The following is a 7,943-nucleotide window of genomic DNA, read 5'->3' on the forward strand; positions in this document are numbered from 1 at the left end:
AAATTATTTATTACAATAGGTAAAATGATAAAATTGCTTTCAGTGTAAATTATTTTATTTAAAATATAAATAAACAAATGGATGAATTGGAAAATATTTATGACACACAAACACAAACGCGCGCACACACACACACTCACAACACACACACACATACACACACACAACACTCACACAACACACAAACACATATGTAGGTATATTATTTTAATTTTTTTTTGGTTTTTAAATTTTAAATAACAATAAACTTATGTCGTTCTCACTACCTAAGCACAAACTCTTGAATTATGTATGTGAAACTTATTTTTGTAAGTGTTTTTTGGTTCCGAGGGCGGGGACCTGGTGATCTGTGATACCGGTTAAAACCCATTTCAGACACCAGCTCCTCCAACTCCAGCTTATTGTTTATAATTTTTTGTATGCATGTAGATTAATTTTGTGACTGGGAATTGTGAGGAGAAATAAATAAAATATTTATTATTATTATTATTATAATTAGAATTCTTTAGGAATACAATTTAACGTAAATAATTATTTTATGTAATTCTATGACAATTTTGGATCTCTAGTTTCGTAATTGACTTCAAATTACACATAGAGTCATAAATTTAATTTTAAAACAAAAATGAATTTAAAGGCCACGGGACAATTCCTATTTCTATAATAAATTTATTGATATAAATCAATCACGAAAACCGCAAACTTAACAACAAACCAATAACCAATATATTTATTGGATAATAAAGCGTTATGTTCAATGAAATCGACATACGTATAATAAAACAGCAGCGTAATTCCAAATTATATTATTTCACTTGAAAAAACTCTGACAGCACATTACTCATAGTATTCACAAGTGTATTTGGTGATTTGTTTAGGCAAATGGGGATCAATGACGTCGGGTAATTTATCAATAGCAGACGATGGGTTTAGTATTACAGCATAGACAGGCTTTTAGTGTCGACATTTTCATATAGAGCTGTATAACTATAGGTAGGTACGATTAAATATGCTTTGATCTCTGTGACTCTGTCTATAAATAAGCATACAGTGTCAACACAATCCTTGACAACTTACCACCGAACATCGACGTCTAAAATTATTCAACAAAGATAGTGTGCTAAAGATCAGTATCAGTAAAGCTATGTATATTATAGAGTTGATAAATATTTACTAAGTCAACGTACTCGTATAATCAAAACGTAAAAGGAAATGAAACTATCAAAGCAAATGAAGCTTTTAATTTTACTCAACCAACACCTCAAACGACCATCGTATGTGTTAAACGCGACCCATATCTGTTTTACCCTTATCTACGGATTATTTAACCCTTTCAGCTCGACGTGTGTTCAGAAAGTCAATAATGTCACATTCCTTGGTCCGTTAAAGTCAATTAACGGCTCCTATAGAGCGTGAAATGAAATATAAAAATGGGCCATCGGCGGTCGCCGTAAAATAACAACAATAAGTATTTAACGATAGTCCGTCCATTAGCGACTCGTATAGATCGAATACTAATATATTTTAGTACGAATAATGTGTGCACTTTATTGAATAACATTAATAAAGATACCGCTATCCTGAATACTATGACTACACGTTCAGTGATTAATGTTTCACTTCGGACATTATTGTATTCAGGAGGAATTTATTATGTTGAACAAAATAGGCCACATTTAAGGTGGCTATTTATTAAGATCGTATAAAAATAACAACATCTCAAGCTTAGGGATTACATTAAATTTTATTGCATTGCGTGTCGGAACTCGAGTAGTAAAGATATTTGAAATATACCTTAATAAATAATTATATTATTTTTCGTAAGTCGTAGACTTTACGTTTACACTTTTACTTAAACTTTTATGTCAACGTACCAATTCAAATTTTTAAAAGAATCAATCAAAACAGGATATCATATTTCTATTAACCAAATTAATTAGATACTTGCCTTGTTAAGGTGTTCGAAAAAAAATTGTCTTAATATAATATTGTTAAACCAACATAATTAAAAAGCTGCGAAAATTTCACGTAACATCCAAGATCCCGCTACACAAGTATCCACTATCCTATAAAGCCGTTACTATCACACTTGAGCTAAAAGTATTGCTTATCTCATAATATCTAATCCTATAATCCAAGAAACGTGATTATGTTCCCGTTCTGAAGCCTCATTCTCATATTTTGATCATTATTTTACATATTTCAAGTATATCGTTACACGGAATAGGAAAGCATGGATTAGTGAGCATACGATAGAGTATTATTCGATAATACAAGAAAATGGAGCACCGTTCAATACAGGTACGAGTATAGTAGTATATTATCTTTGATAAAGACATGGTTATTGTTACAGTACTTTAGAACATAGTTCGATTGTAGAGAATCGTTTGATGTTTCAGTTGAATTGCAACGTTATGTCGTCAAGAGCTTAACATGATTTAGTGAAGATAAACTGATCTCCTCCTCGCATCTATTAATAATATTGAACTTTTATTGCACTTTTACTAAGCTTTAAAATACTGATTGTTGCTTAAAAAAGTTTAGTAAAAATCTCGATCATATTTTAAATAGTTTTTTGCTATATCCAAGAAGATTTTTATGCATGTAAAAAACACTGATACACTTACGTTCTCTATATAATTTAGGTTTCTAGATTATTGGCAGACTTACTTTAAATTTGTATCAGAGAATATCATCCATACTCATCTATCTAATATCTAATATCTATATATTATAAAGGCGAAAGTTTGTATTGATGTATGGATGTTTGTTACTCTTTCACGTAAAAACTACTGAACAGATTACAATGCAATTTAGCACACATATAGAGGGTAACTTGGATTAACACATAGGATAGTTTTAATCCCGGAAATCCCACGGGAACGGGAACTATGCGGGTTTTCGGGCGAAGCCGCGGGCGGAAATCTAGTACATAATATTATACACTCTCTACATATAGGATTTTATAAGTATATGTACTTATGTGAAATGTACTTAATTGAGTCATTATTGGGGTATCAAATAAAATGAATAAATAAATAAATGTATTACTATGGGTGTACACAATTTAATACAAGCAATTATCTTATTCCTCAACATATAGCGCACACGATTTAAAGGCGCCTAACTATCAAAATCCTACCTACCGAATACGGTAATTTATATGACGTGACAGGACTTGCGGTTGTAAAATATATTTTATAAAGGTTCGCTTAATTTTGAACAACTTCTTTAATATTTACGACAGAGGCAGTTAAATGAAAAAAAAATCTTGTTTTATGACATTTTCAGACCTCTCACCGCCAAGGCTGCTTTAAGATAACGTCAGCGTACAATGTAAGTCGTAAAAGGTATATGAAGGCAAGAAAGATATTTCCGATTTCCATCAACAAGGATTTCTCTAGAGACATTCACAAAGAATTTCTACAAAGCTTTATGTAGTCACATGTTATAATGCGCTTATCTTGGACTTAGTGTTACGTTGCAAACTCAAAAACTGCAACTCAAACGTTTATTCACTGAACTAGACTTATGTAGAGAGGGTTTTCGAATCATCATGAGTAATAAAAAATATTTATTGTTTAACCACAGAATACATAATAGTAGCTAAACACTAGTACCTATAACGTACCTAATCATTGACTCTAAAAGGAAGAGCCGGCAAGATATTAAATGTTAATTTTTCTTTTCAAATCGTATCAATTGTACGTTTTAATTTTTCATTAAAAATAATAATGATTCAAAAAATTATCATTTAGTGCTTTAGCAAAAAAATTGCAAGGTTTTCAAGGATTTCATACATTTTTATACCAATCGAAAAACTTTAGTGACTGGAAAAGCGATGCCTTTTCCAACCAACTTTCACGTTGTTATTTGACTGTGCTCAGATACATGTGCAGGCGCTGCAAATTGTAGATAAAATAATCTTAATATAATATATAAATCTCGTGTCACAATGTTTGTCCTCAATGGACTCATAAACCACTTAACCGATTATAATAAAATTCGCACACCATGTGCAGTTCGATCCAACTTGAGAGATAGGATAGTTTAAACATGTAGGTACCACGGGCGAAGCCGGGGCGGACCACTAGTATTTCTATAAGTTCATTGACATTGACCTTTACTTTCAACATTCTTGTACTATAAATAGTACTGTCAAGATTTTATTCCTACTATCAAAATTGTCTTCCTATCGTAAAACTGCAATAATTCGAAAAAATAAATAAATGAGAGAGTTTTTAATGACCATAATATAAAATATATAATTAATGTTATAAATGCGAAAGTAACTCTGTCTGTCTGTCTGTTACTCAATCACGCCTAAACTAATGAACCAATTTGCATGAAATTTGGTATGGAGATATTTTGATACCCGAGAAAGGACATAGGCTACTTTTTATTGCGAAATATGTACCACGGGCGAAGCCGGGGCGGACCGCTAGTATACTATATATTAAATTCTATTAAACTACTATTTAAATACAAAATTTATATGAAGCTAATAATAAAGATATATAAAACTCAACAGTCAACTTTTCACAAGAATTACTCGCATAACATATGAAAATATAAATATGCTATAAAACTATAAAGTACCTACTGTTAATTAAAAAACATCTTCAAAAATGTACATTTTAATTACAATGAACCATATCATTATTACGTCAGAACCATAGATTAAAACCTAAACATAACTTTGCAGGCTTTTTTTTTCAACATTAGGGATATATTTTTTCATAAAAATTCTATTGTGGCATCTTGTATATAATCTTTTAAAAATTACCTCTGAAGAGAGATACTTACATCATTACAACACGAAAAGAAGTGTAATAAAAAAATATTTGTAAGAAGTCTAATTTTGCTGTTTTTATATCGGAGTTTGGCATTGTTAAAAATATTCAAATATTCAGTTTTGTTCAATGCAAAGGGAGAAAACGATTACCTTTTTAGATATAATACCTATATTGATTTCATTTTCTAAAAATTCTTCGTAAATGTTGAAGATTTTACCAGTATACCGTGGTCTCTATTGTCCATGTAGTTCCATAAAAAATAAAGGTCTCATTTTAATAGTTGCATGCAACGACTCAATTCGTCTCCCGTGACACTGAAGCGAAGCAAGGGGAGGTCATTACTATAATAACATTGACTTACAATATTACTGAACTTGACGGATAGACCTTGTACAAATTTAAATCAGCTGCTTACTTCCTTTTGCCAAAATAATCATATGTTTTCACATGTAACCGGTTAAAAATGCAAATGTACCTATTAATAAAGATAACTAGCATTCGTCTATATTTACGCTTATAAAGAATTATTAGACTTTTTTATTAATATTACGTTGAGATAAAAACATAATGAATAAATCGCGTCTAATCCGTTCAAATGTTTAATTTTTAAATGTACGATACTCGCGTAAAATCAAAGATAAGAAAATACAATATTACGACAATTCCACGCAAGGGAACAAAATTATAGAAAAATCTGTTCATCTATACTAGTACTGCAGTATGCAGTTGTTTCTCGTGGCCTAAACTAGGTATATTCATCTAAGTCTGCACCACTGGTCAACCAATACAAAACCGGGACTAGGTGCTATCCTAAATAGTTACATTACAAGAAAAATTGCGACACAGACTACAAATCATCTTGTACTCTGCCTCAGGGAGTGGCAAGTTAGTCCGATCTAGTTGGCGCCCAAAACTTGCTTTTCATTTAACATAGCCTGAGAATTTAGTTGGCTAACCGAGACAAAAGGGAAGCACTAGGCTTATATTGTAACGAATTTATAGCTCTCTTGCATTAACATTGTATATGAGGATTTCGTATGAAAGAATGTCATTGTTGAGGAATAAGAATAATTTAAAGTAAAATTTAATTCAAACTGAAATTTATTTATTGAATTAGACTTCATTTACAAGCACTTCTGAGTCTAGCTGTTGAATATTATAGATAAGCTTCGTGCAATGCACGTCATAGAGATAATTAGCATTTGAGATAATAGTGTAGAGAAAAAAGAAAGAATATATTTTACTATATTTACTTTTCAGCTATGTACTCAATTTTATTAAAATAGACCACAGCGATGCACTGTTTTTGTTATAATTTGGATAAAACTGGATTATTTGATAATCCCGACGGATCACACGACATTGAACTCCTATCAATACGAATTCAAAGTCACATTGCAAGCAAATTATTTATAAACAGTTTAGATACAAAATTTATTAACACTAGCAACACGTCCCAGCATCGCTCGAGTTAAGCTAAAAAGCCCGGAAGCCGGTATGTGTGATTTGTATGTGGTTAGGCCGGTTATTAAAAAATATATATAAAATATACAGACGTCAGCTACGAGATTTCAATATGTTTGTAAACATATAAAAGTAACCAGAGGCAAAGTTTGTCGTGTATAAGTTATATGTACTTATTTATTATTATATTGTGTATATACTTAAAATGTTAAAAGTTAACGATGCAATGTTACTATTATTGGTCCATATTGCTAACAAACTTCAAAGAACAACAATGAAGTGCTTAGAAATGTAACACGCCTCATAAAAAACTATACCCAAACGTATATTACGTAAATTCATAAAAAAATATGATCTGCATAAAAACATGGTGTTTTTATTTGTGTATTTTTGGTTGTACATTTAGGTTTTTATTGTTTTATTTTATTAGTATACCGTATTGAGGGAAAAAATTAAGTTAATAACAATTGCCATAAATTTGTTGAGTATTGAGTACATTGTAACACAATAATAACGTACATTGGAATTTGGAATATACCGACTATAAAAATTAATATATAATGTTTAAAGTTTGAATTTTAGTTTAAATTCTTCATAGGTACGAATTCAGTCGCGCGGAAACTAGCTTTGCATAGGAATACGAAAAGTTATTGGAAACTATGATAGGAAATGTTTTATGTTACATGAGACACGTATCGAATGTGTCTGTTTGATAATACAAGTTTAAAATTTAAAAACTAACCATTTATTTTACTATTATTTAAGTTTGAATGTTGTTATCATTTAAGTAGAGTTTAAGACAGTGCTCAAAAGGTAATAAAATTAACCACTATGATATCATCATATTATCATAATTCTAATTTTTGTAAATTGAAATAATATCAATAGATGGAATTATTATAACATAGTTAGATAGATAGATTTTATTTAAAATTTGAAGAGCAAATTTAAACAAAACATTAACCTTTGCCCTATTTTAGTGTTAGTTTTTCCTTTTTGTACCACTAAGAAACTTTGGCCTACAGAAATTACCTGCTTAAAATGTATATAAGATGCGGAATAAGTTGTAAAAATACTTACTTAATAAACACGTCAAACGAGTTAATGTGTTAATTAGTATGGACTTGATTTTTTTTAATGCATAGGTATATTATAACGAAACTTTAAAAGTGTAATTTTTGTAAAGTATCTACTTATACTAATTATCTGCTTAATTAAAATGAATATCTGCATCTGCAGTATACAATACAAAATATTAAATGAATAAATAAGTATAAAAAGGAAAGATTTGTATTTTTGTTAATTATAACTTAGGTACCTATTAAAAAAATTTCAAAATCCAATTTTTATTACGTCACACATGTGAAGAGGCAAGCGGCCCGTTAAAAAAACTACAACATAAGGTTGTGTCTTTGTATTAGATGACTATTGTAAAATGTAAACATACAATCTCAACCTTAAATGAAATTATCACTAATCACATTCAATATGATTGTGTTAATAGCATATAGACGAGTTTGTAATTATAGACCAATTAGTTGAAATCTGTTTAGATACGTAATAATATCTTTCTCATCACATGATACCTTAAAGACTACATTGTTTATTCTAGCTAAATTAAGATTTTAATTTATTTGGCTTACAAAATATATAAAGTTTCAAGCCATAATCATTAATCTCTCT

Source organism: Colias croceus, chromosome 7 (genome assembly GCF_905220415.1).
Source record: "Colias croceus chromosome 7, ilColCroc2.1".
Lineage (NCBI taxonomy): Eukaryota > Metazoa > Arthropoda > Insecta > Lepidoptera > Pieridae > Colias > Colias croceus.